This window comes from Arachis hypogaea, chromosome 11, assembly GCF_003086295.3.
Source record: "Arachis hypogaea cultivar Tifrunner chromosome 11, arahy.Tifrunner.gnm2.J5K5, whole genome shotgun sequence".
NCBI lineage: Eukaryota > Viridiplantae > Streptophyta > Magnoliopsida > Fabales > Fabaceae > Arachis > Arachis hypogaea.
In genome coordinates, this window is record NC_092046.1 from 112033117 (window position 1) to 112045412 (window position 12296).

At 32.5% G+C, this 12296-nt stretch overlaps 1 long non-coding RNA gene across 1 annotated transcript; it reads left to right on the forward strand.

The window, feature by feature from the left end:
- The first annotated feature begins 7704 nt into the window (after positions 1-7704).
- LOC112724009 (uncharacterized) lies at positions 7705-12066 on the forward strand. Its single transcript, XR_003163267.3, has 4 exons — positions 7705-8117; positions 8293-8403; positions 8627-8748; positions 11619-12066. It is a non-coding gene; the product is annotated as an uncharacterized lncRNA (long non-coding RNA).
- Positions 12067-12296: the final 230 nt, after the last annotated feature.

The following is a 12296-nucleotide window of genomic DNA, read 5'->3' on the forward strand; positions in this document are numbered from 1 at the left end:
AATCTCATCCTGAAGATATGATATTATTTTTTCTAAAAATGTAAAATCTAGCAATAAAGTATAGTATAATTAATGTGTACATTGAAATAAATGTGAATTGTATATAGTAGCAGCCACATGTGGAATTGCAATGGCTGCCTGTTGTCTCAATGTATTAAATTACACTGCGACTTAAATATATAAATTATTAGTTAAAAAACTTACATTTATTTTCTGTTTTTTATTAATTTAGTTCAAAACAATAAATTTTGATATTGTTTTATAGGATTACTGACATCAAATTTTGATAATTTGGCCGAAAATTTTAAATGTTTTGTGTCTTAATTCTTTTAGCAAACCTTCAACAACTCATAAAAGTTAGCAGCATAGATGGTTGTAGATTATAGTGATAAAAAGGGTAAAAGTTGCGATGATAATACGTGGTGATAATTCATAACGATCGGGTGAAGAGAAGGTAGCAGGAGAAGAAAAAAAATTAGAAAGAAGGCCAAGGTAATTTAATAGTCAATAACAGGTATGTGTATAGAGAATAGTATATAGTAAGAGAAAGAATAGTGTTTAATATGGTGAAGGGATATTACAAAAATGTAAATTCATGTTTTAAAAAAATAATAAAAATAAAGATAGTTTAAAAAATTAAATATAAAATTTAAAAAATATTTTTCACCAATTAAAATTATGTATGAATATAAAGAGTATTTTGAATATGACTTTTTATCTCTACTTCAAATTAAATACTATTGAAAATAAATAAGTAAAGTTAATAACGTATATAAATAGTTAATTGTTTATAATGTTTATAAATTTTTATTTGGATTTCGTTATACATAATAACAACGTAATAAATTTGTTTAATATCTTATTTAATTTAAATTTATAAATTTTATACCATCTAAAAATTAAATAACTTATACATTTTTTATTTTTTTTTTTGAATATTTTTATTTTTAATGTTTAAATTATTATATCCAATTTATAAGATTAAAATTAAAGTTAGAAAATTTAATCTCTTAAAAAGCAGGTCAGTACACTAGACTTGAGTAATATCTCATCCAATTTAGAATCATCGTGCGATACAAAAAATATTTTATTTTACCGCAATTATTTAACAGGAGTTTTTATAAACCCCTACAAAATTACTAAGAGAAGTCCTTTCTCCCTTTTCATTTTTTGGAATTCAATTTACATGATTTTCTATTTTTAATCTACAAGAGTTTTATAAACCCCGTTAAAAAATTTTTAATCGTGGGTAAATAGCCGCTTCTTTCATTGTTTCCCAAAATTTGGCGCAAAATGAAGACCTAAACTCGCCCAAACCAAAACCTTCTTGTCAATCCTTCCCTAAATCCATCATCTATGCTTCTCACCAGAAGCTTTGTTAATGCAATATTTGTTCCCTAAACCCATCGCCTATCCTTCTCTAAACCGATCTTCTCGTCAGAAACTCTGTTCGTTGGCTGCTGCTGCTACTGGTTGCGTTGCTGACGCTCTTGCTTGCTGTTCACCTGTTGCCACACTTTCGTCCTTCTTCCTTTCTCTTTATTTATCCTTGACCATTGAGCCACGAAACACCGCACCCCTCGTTAACTTCCACTGCTTCCTCTGCGTTAACCCTCCTTTCATAGCCACTGCCAGCGTCATTCTGGCAATCTTTGTTGCGCCACCGTATTCATTCCCTCTACTCATTGCAACTGCTAGCTGCTCTAATGCTGAGTTCAACTAGTATCCCCCCTCTCCCTATAACTCATTTTGTCAATTCGCACCAGGTTTCATTTTCTTTTTTCTGATCTTGCAGTTGATGAAGTTTCTAGGTTAATTTTGATTTTGTTGTTCGGATTTAGTTTGCATTTAATTGAATCTGAATTTTGAGGTTTAGCTTAGTTTGAATTAGGATTTTCAAATTAGAATTAGCTTTAGTTAGTGAACTTTGAACATGTTATTTTAGTTCTTGAGTTCGGTATTGTTGATGATTTGGATGATAATTCTTGATTGATTTTGGACTGCTGTACTCAAAATTGAAGAATTTGTACATTTGATTTGTATACTCCCTAATTCACAATATGTGCCCTGATTTGATTAAAAACATAATATGTGCCCTAATATGATTATGTGCGAGTGTAACTGCTTTTCCAGAGCCTGTGAGACTAAATTTGCACAGGCTTTTAGCATGCTGGCATAGGTAGCTGCATCTGCAGTCTTTTCAGCTCTTTGCATCTCAATGAATAGCTTTATACATTCTTCAGAGTATCCCTTCTGAACATTACCCGAGATCAGGGCTGTCCAAGGAACTAAACTTTGAAGATCCAAATTTGCAAAAAACTTATTTGCTTCCCCGAATCTGTCACATTTAGCATACATGTCAACCAAAGAATTAACTTGGTCAAACTTTATTTGAATATTACCTAATTCTCTCTTAGTTACTCATATTGGGTTTTTTTACTTTTTCTTATTAGCTTGTGTTCTTATTTTTTTTTTTAATATTAATGCCTTTAATATTGTATAAGTTAAGGACTTAATGAGTTACTTTGGCAATCATAGCTTGTGGATTGATTTTTTCAGGATTTGTCTTATCCTTTCCATTAATAGGCATGCTTTGTAAATAGTTAGTGAACTTTGAATATGTTTTTTTAGTTCTTGAGTTTGGTATTATTGATGATTTGGCTAATAATTATTGATTGATTTTGGTTTGCTGTGCTTAAAATTAAAGATTTCGTGCATTTGATTTGCTTGGATTGTGATCATTATTGTTTAATGAATTCATGCACGCCAAGTGTTCAGTGATATGACTCTAACACTTTAGATTCTAAATTGCATGTTTGCTTGTGTATTACTTTTGTTTTGATTCTAAATTGATATGCCTCTATAACACTTTCACAGTGGCTCTATTCTCCAACAGCTCTTCAGGTTAGTGGTTTTGGTTGTCTCTTCCTTCAATTATTGTTGCTATTCACTTCTCCATTTGTATCACTGCTATTGTTTGCTTCCACTTGATATTCATTACTTCGTTGTTCGCTGTTCGCTGTTGCTGTTCACGGCTTTTCCTTTATCAATCAAGGAAAATAATCGTTGTTTTCTTTGGTATATGCTATCTTAATTAGATTGTTATAGTTCTTTAACCATGTTTTGATGTGTATTTTTTCCATTCAACTAATAAAATATTGTGGTTTGGAATACTGAACTAGAGCAGTGTTATGTTCTTTATGAATCAGAGAAGAGTCGTTCATCTTAATAATCAGGTTATGTATATAGTTTTTGGCTAATGGTAAAGGGTTTGATCTAATGCTATGCATTTTTTTCCCCAGGGGTCGATAATCTGCATGTCTTATTTAGCTATGATTCCAAACTTGATATCTTTCAAGCAAGGTAGTTAGTAAAGAATTTTTTTTCTTTTTCTTTTTTTGTTTTTAATTTTAATGCCTTTAATAGTGTATGTAGCAACATTCAGGCCACTCATTTGTTATTGTTACTGCCATGGGAGTTGTGTTCATTGGTGATACTCTGTACATTGGAAGGTACCATTTGTTCAATTTTGACATGAAAAAACAAGTATACTAATGCATATGAATAAGGAAATTGCTTTGTCATTTATTTTTGTATAAATAATTCTTGAGTCTTATTGATGGAAAAATAAAAAGTGAAAAACAGGTTTCGAAGAAATTTATCTCATAGCAAGTTGTACCTCAAATCAAATTAGTTGAAATCGAGTGGACTCTTACACCGAACTAAAAAAGAATCAATAAATTGTGCATGAAAACATACATGGTTCAATGCTGGTATTTTTCTAATTAATTTGCATACTTAGCCTTTTGAAGCCATATTGTGAATTTCTTGAAAATGTTCTTGTAAATTTTCATACTCATGCCGTACTTGGCCTTCATGGTTCAAACTAGCAGTTTATTGTTTTAATTTTTTAATTCGTGGAGTCTACATATAAATCCATATAAATTGCAGTATAATGTCATTTATTCTTTATTTGACAAGTTTATGATAAAAAAAATCTTAAGAATAAAAAAAATCTTAAGAATAAAAAAAAATCTTTTTATATTATTTTTAAATAAGGTCAATACATTTTTATTGGATAGGACTTTTTTTTTTATTTTTGAAGATAAAGATTCAGTTAGATTTAAATAATAAAGGGATACAAGTAGACAACTCTAATTATAGAAAAACAAAAAGTAACAAATTTTCATTTTTTAATTGAATAATTATCTCATCTAATTAGATGTTAAAAATATATTAATGTTTGATGGGAGAAAAGCTTTTCCGTAAATAGATTATTTATTTTTGTTATGAGCCTTAATTATTAGCTAAGTTTTATTACAGAGTGACGATCATAGAAAAAAAAGTATATTAATAAATATTTTTTTCCAAAATCAAAAGAGCAACTAGGCTAATAAAATAAAAGATTTTTAACTAATTTGTTATCCTAAAATAATTTGGTGGAAAAAACAAGTGAAGAGAATAGGGAGAGTATAATAATGCTATGAATAATTCAATATTAAATACTGGCAATAATATCAATAAAAGAACGTTTTTCATTGCTTCCAAACATGTTGAGTGTTATATATTATTGTATAGTCAAAGGGGCATCATTCCGGCGTAAATAGGAATTTACTGAAAATCATCTTAATTAGATCGTTAATATTATACTAAGGTGTCTTTCGAATATATTAAATTAGTATAATTATTCTTCTTCAGACACAACAATAAAATTAAAACATTCGTACCAAGATCAAGTATTAAATTCTTTTTAACTTGCTTGTTTGTTGTATTAATATAATGTACTCGGTACATAATTCTGCCGAATATAAGAGTCTAATAAATCCTTATAGGATAAAAAAAAAAGTTCTCCACATATTATTAATAGAAAATCAATTAAATTGTGACTCCTGTTTTTAATAATTTATGACATAAATTCTTCTATTTTATTTTTCCAATTCAATTAAATGCCAAACCAATTGCCATCGTAAGGATTCAGGAGCATTAGTTTCATACTTTCATTTCATGTGTCCAGCTGTCCAGTTGTTCTTTTGATAAACCTTTTTTTTATTTTAATAAAAAATACTTTTATATAATTAATTAATTATAGAAGTATTTGAATATAATTTGTAAAACAAGTATTTTATTAAAAAGTAATTATTCATATCAACATAATTAATGTGATACTGAAAAAATCTTTCTTTTAAACAAATTATTATTTTTTAATTGAGTGATCTTTTCTATTTATATAATAAAATAGAACAAATTAATGGCTTCTTAAAATTAATTAAAGATAGCCTTTTAATTCATTTACATCCCAACAACCGTGATCGAAAACAATAAAAAAGCTAAGGTAGAAACACAACTCAGAAACTGACTAATTGAATAGAGTTCAGAATTAAAATTATAGAAAATCACAGAAAATCAAAAACATAAAAGAAATCATCATCCAAAAAGTAGTGCTCTTCCCATTGGATTGGAACAAAAAGGCAGAAGTTTACTATGTTGACATCATAATCTATACATAAGATAGATTAGAGATTTTAAGAAAACTAGCATAGTTATCCTTGACATGAATCTATACAATATTCCAAACTAACAATCAAATCACCAGGAAGAACCTTCCTCTATTCATGAATTGAAACAAGAATGGCATGCATTGACAAACTTACTCACATCAATATGGGACAACAACAAATAACAAAGCTACTTTACTTTAAGGTACATAAGATAATGATGACAAAAAGCAGAGAGGCAAGCATTACCTTTGAAGCAAGCAAGCATGTTTGGAACTCAAATTTGGTTGCATTTTCTATTTCCTCCCCTTGGGACCTCGTATGCAATGGCTTTGTTGCAGGGGATGCCAGGGAAAAGAGAGACACTAAACCAATCATCGAAGCCACGATTTATGTTGAACATGTTCATGCTAAGGACCTTCCAATCTAAGAAATCACACTCCATTGGGGACCTCACAGATCTATGCGGGATCCAAGAGGAATGGGATACAACCTTCTTCACAATGACTTGGAGAACCAACACGCACAGGACTGGGTCCTGTCTTCGTTCCTTTGCAAAGCCAGGTAACATAACGAGAAATGTGCCTTTGCCATCAAGATCAACAAGCACAGACCTTTCCTCATGATTGAAGGATGGCATTCTATCTAAGCAGCCTTCAAGCCTTTGGAAGATAACAGACACCCAATTCATCCAAAAGCACACATCAAGTATTTTTCTCCAATGCATTCGCATGAAAGTGTCAGGTATTTGCCAGGATAAAACAAGTCTGTAACAATAGCAATACCAATACGAATAACAATACTCAGGAGTAAACAACATGAAGATGCAGGAAATTACCTAATACCTGGAGTATACACACTTGGAAGAAAGGACCGACGCTGGCCACCCACTTGGACACAAAAAAAAAAAACGCGTAAAACTATGCCACCCTCATTGGTCCAATGTGAGTTATGGGTGTCATAAGAGTAAACGAAAACTCTTCCATCTTCAAAACAGATTTGGAGGTATAGCTTACCATAGAAATACATGTGATCAAGTAAGGAATGTGAGTGTTGGTCAGGATGATCAGGGGCCCAAACCTTGGTCGCAGCGCGTAGAACCCAAAAATTCGGAGGACCAGCCTCATGTACGAGATGGTCGAGACCACACATTCTTATAAAATAACAAACACTTCAGATTTTGTAAAGAGCATAGAACCCGGTATCAATAACTTTGGAAAATCATCTATTGGATTTGACTCCTCCACCTCCTTGTCAAGGTCTAGTTCGTAAACTTTTTTGGAAGGATAGTAAGGACCATCACAATAATAATCAAGTACGGACAAATATTTGAAACCTCCAACGAGATGAATCTTGGAATCCAACTCCAAAGCGTGCATGCGACCCGGTGGAAGATCCACGCTGAAATTAAAGGAAACGGAGGCAGATTTTCCCAAACCACAGCCTCCTCCTCCACCTTCTTGGGTTGATGCCGCAGATCCTTGTATGCATTAGCACCATAAGACATCGTTGATTCTTTCCCGCCGCCATACCTTCCTTCTCAATCAACGCAATTAATTGCCTCAAAAAAGGGGACAAACGAACAAAACCTAGCTGACACTCAATTAACAAGGCACTACAATGAAAATTAAAATTGAGAATTCATAAGCATGTGCAATAGTAACGTCGTTTTGTAGGACGGAGACAGTACGACAGACGGAGAGAATGGGGCACCCAATGAGGCGGTTATGCTCGGGTGGCAATGACGGCAACGGAATGGGAGAGGAGATACAGAAATTTAGGGTTCATTTTTTTGGAGCATGATTTGGGAAAGAAACAAAAATTGAGTTTTTAATAGTTTAGTAAATTATACAATTATCCACTTTGGACTATAATTTAATTACCAATAGTTTAACCATAGTTAACATAACCACCAATTAGAGAGTGACATATCACACAGGGTAATGTACATATTATTATAGGAAGGATAGAATAGAATTTACCATTATTTATTTATTTATTTATTTATTTATTGGATTGGAGTCTTTTAGACCTGAAAAAACTCACACCAAGACCCGACCCTTTTCCATCCTAACACTATCACATTTTATAATTTGGATCCTTTAAATTTTGAATTTCATTTTGAGTTTCATTTTATAGGTGGAATCAAGAGAAAATATAAGAAAGAAACTATTAAAGGGTGAGATCCAAATAAAAATTCAAAAGGTAGAAGATCCAAATTCCACATTTTAAACTATTTGAACCAAAGAAAACTCATCTTCTTCCCCGCCTTCATCTCCCATCATTAGAATGGTATCCTCAGCCGCCCACCGCCGCAGCAATCGGTTGCTGTCAATACCCACTCCAAAACGCTACTCCTGCAACTTTGCTAGGACTCTATCTGGCTCTGGTGCGTACAATCTTTCCCTCCAAACTGAGATGCAGTGCTCCACCATGGCCATTGCGAGAAACTTCAACCCACTATACCAAAGAGTGCACTTCCAATTGACTGAATTCTCTCCTCCTCACGCATCAAGCGCGACGCCATTCACAGAGCTGCACTTTGCCCGTTGTTTAGATCTGAAAGCAGCACCCATTTCCGCGCTTCATGCTTACCTCCATTAACGGTAACAAAACGTGGAGGTTGGTCAACAATCTACTTTGTTCTTGCCGATATTAACATATGATTATAGAAGCATGTCAAAGGATGTATACACTGTCTCCCCTAATCCAAAATGATTGCATCATTTTTCTTTGTTATATATATATATATCTGAAAATATGGAATTATGCTCCTCTCAAGTGCTTCCTTTTGTAGTTCATTGATTATAAGTTGCGGAGGATCGGTGCCCCAATTATGACTAGGTGCCCCCAACGATGTCAATTTTGCTGCTTCATGTGCTAGAACATTTTTTTTCTGGGAATCCAGGTAATACCACAATTATTTATGCTTCCCAATAGCTCCCATATGTCTTCTAAAATAGGTTGAATTTCTGCAATAAGACTCTTAGATTTAATGGCCTAGCTCAATTTTTTATTATCATTCTCCACAATTACTTGTTCCAACTGAAAATTTCTTGCCAATATCAATGCACTCCTAATTGCTAAAGCTTTTGCAACTAAACTTGAATTGGTCATTACTTTTTCTGCAGAACCAGCGAGAAGTCTTCCCCTATGATCCCTAATGGCTACAGCAATTGCTCTTCATGCTGTGTGTTCTTTAAACGCTACATCCACATTGGCTTTGATCTAATTTGTAGGAGATGGTCTCCAGGTAATTGTCCTTACTCTTGTTCTTCTATTGTTCTGATCAATATTGGTTATCTGGTCTTTGCTGTCTGAGAATTTCTGCTCTAATAATAGTTGTTGTAGGGTTGACCTCTTGACTTTGGTATGTTGCTTGATGTCTTGTTTTCCATATCTTCCACACTAAAAAACTAATTTTACTTATCTGACTATTTTGATCCTCCCCTCCTGATCTTTGTATTCTTCCAATGATCCCCAAAAATTAATTTTCGAATGCTGAAACTGATTGCACTGTGGGCAGCATTGTATTTGTGCACCAAACCAAGATACTATAGTCCATAGGCACAATAGTAAAGTATATTCTGTAGTTTCCAAATCCTGCACACAAATAGGATACAAGGGTGAGTTTATTAACTTCTTTTTATGCAAATTAGCAAAAACAGAAATTATATTATGAGATGCTTTCCAAAAAAAATATTTTGATTTTTTGTGGTAATTGAATTTCCCAAATTTTCTTTCAAAGTTCTCTATTAGTGCTGCTAGTCGATGGGTTGTCATTGTCCTTCTCGTTCTTTTAGCAACATGGTAACTAGTTCTCACTGTATAGATTCCATCCTCTTTATGAGGTCATATAAACTTATCTTTTCTATTGATGAGAGTCACTGGAGTTCTGAGAATCCTTTTCATACTCTCTTGATCAAACATATCCCTAATTTTCTCCACATTCCAACCTACACCTTCAATAAGGAGATCTTTTATATAAATTAATACCATCTCTTCTCTGTCCATATGCCTTGTCCATTCCTAGTACCCAATTATGATCCCATTTTTTTATTCTTTTTTCATTTTCAATGTTCTATCTACCATTTTTCTTTAGAAAATTCCTTCCTTGTATGATACCTTTTCAAGTTCATAATGCTTGCTTTTCAATTTTTGCTACCCAAAATTTATAGTCTGGATAATAAATGGCTTTTAATATTTGTACCCATATAACATCCGAATTCTCCAACATCCTCCATGTTTGCTTAGTCAGATGAGCCAAATTTTGAACATAAAAATCTTTAAATCCCAACCTGCCCTCTTTCTTACTCATGCTAATCTTGCTCCAACTCTTCTAATAAATCCCTTTCTCCTTTCCATTGCTAGTCCACCAAAACTTTGCAACTTTATTACTCAATCTTTGACAAAAATCTTTAGGGAACCTCACAATATTCATAGCATAAGCTAGGATCGCATCGACCACTGTTTTAATAAACACCTCCTTCCCCGCTTGGTTAAGCAGCTTTTTCTTCCATCCATCTAATAAGTCAAAAACTTTATCCTTTATCTAGCTTAACGGTTTGCATTTTGATCTTCCCTACTGGATGGGTAACCCCAAGTACTTACCAGGATTCTTACAAGTAGTCATTCCTAAAATATTCTCAATATTCACTCTTTTTTGAATCAAGACCATACTTCCAAAGGGCAAACAGTCAGTGGGTGCATTGCGGGCAATGTTAATACTTAATACCCAAGATCCTTTTCTCTCACAAAGCTGATTCCATAAGAATGATAAAAATCTCAACTGTAATAATAAATAAATAGGAAAAAAGAGGATCACCTTGTCTCAGGCCTTCTAAGGCACAATTTTCTTGAAACATTTTTATTAATCTATATCCTATAAGTCACTTTCCTAATACATTCCATCATCAAGTCAACCCAATGCTGCTCAAACCCAAAGGCTCTAAGAGTCTAAAATTCTACTCTATCCTATAATTCGCCTTATTCATGTCTATCTTAATGACTAAATTCTGTGATCCATCTCTCTCTCTTTTGTTGAGACTACTAAACACTTCCTGCACAATTATTATATTATCTTGAATGATTAAGTGTCTGTGTATTTTTCATTTTTTGGTCATGAGTTACACTTCTGTAGATATTGCAATTTGCATTCAAACGCTGTTTATTGGGCCAGAAACTCAAGCCCTTATTGTCTAGTGGAATTTCAAATGCTTTAGCCTTTTAAAAATACTTTTCAGTCTTTTGGGTCCAAGGCAATGAAGACATGCCCTTGAAAGCGTTGTTACTTGTGTGATTTTTTTTTTAATTTCACCTTTTTTAATTTTTTTAACTAAGTTGTTACATTTTTCTTTTACTTTTTAGTTTTTACCGAGGACAAGTTACTTAAATAAATTATCTGAAACCAAATTTACTAGATTACCACTTTTTAATACAGCTGACAAAATTACAATTTTTCTATATTTATAAAAACTGCTACAGAGTGTAGTGATTTTTAATTGAACGTAAAAAAATTATATTTTTTGAGTTATTTATCCATATTGACAATTTTTATGTAAGACAGTATTCTTTCACAAACTGCTATAGTCACTCGCGGTTTTTGTTTAGCAAAATTTTACACGAAATTTCACGTAAACTGCTATAGATTATGTTCAATTGAAAACCACTACACCTTGTAGCAATTTCTATAAATATAGAAAAATTTTAATTTTGTCTCTGCTGTATTAAAAAATTATAATCTGATAAATTTAATTTTTAAATAATTTATATAGGTAACTTGCTCTTTTACCCACATGTCATTCTTTTGTCACGGTAGCACATATGCTTTTTTTTCGTCTTACTAACTAGGAAGTACCTAACCATGTGGCATCTTTAACCTGGAATGAACAACCTTAGCCTTTAACCTTTGTAGTCTAAAAATGCCAGAAGTGTTGGTGTTTTTTTCAAGAGTGTCGTTTCTACACTAATAGTTATATACTATAGAAAAAGCAATATATAGTGATTATAGTCCCATGTGAGTGTAATATATAGTCTTATACACTAGATATTAGTAGATTTTGTTACCCTATATATTTTGTATCGTATTTTTCATGCAATAATTTTTATTATTAATGTCTTAAGATAGGGTGCTGGGCCAAAATGGCAAAATCACGCCTCGTCCCAACAAAGGGGCCATGTACCAAAATCAGGATCATATCCCACTGAAATAAAAGGGGATCGGCAGGAAATCTTTCTTTTTCTCTAACAACACAAGGCTATAAATAATGGAGGCAGAGGATTCTTAAGAGGTATCTTCTCTACTCCTAGTCCAAGTATCTTTTGGACTTTGTACTTGATCAATGGAGTTCTTGAAGGTCATCCCCAATTTAGTTCAAAGACGACGATGAATTGGTGATTCTACAACTCATTCATATATAATACAAGTGTCGTATAGACTATTATTCGTGTTGATACAACAAACAGTCAATTTTTAAATTTATTTATATGTTTTTAATTAGTTGATTTGTGTAATATGTTTCTCATCATTATTGCAATTATTCTAAACACTTATGTATCTTTTCGTTCCCAATTTTTCTTCAAATTTTGAGTATTTTAAATTTATGTAAAAGAAATTTCAATGTTGCTAGAGAAGACAAGTTGTTACGGCAAACATTTATGCGGTTGGCTTTAAGATAGGAAGACATATTAACGTAAAACACGGCTCCACGACCACATAATGAGGGTCCCGCCGCCATCTACATATACCTTTGCTACAATATTTCTCTAAAATAATTGTCTCTTTTGTTCTTAGCGTGTAGA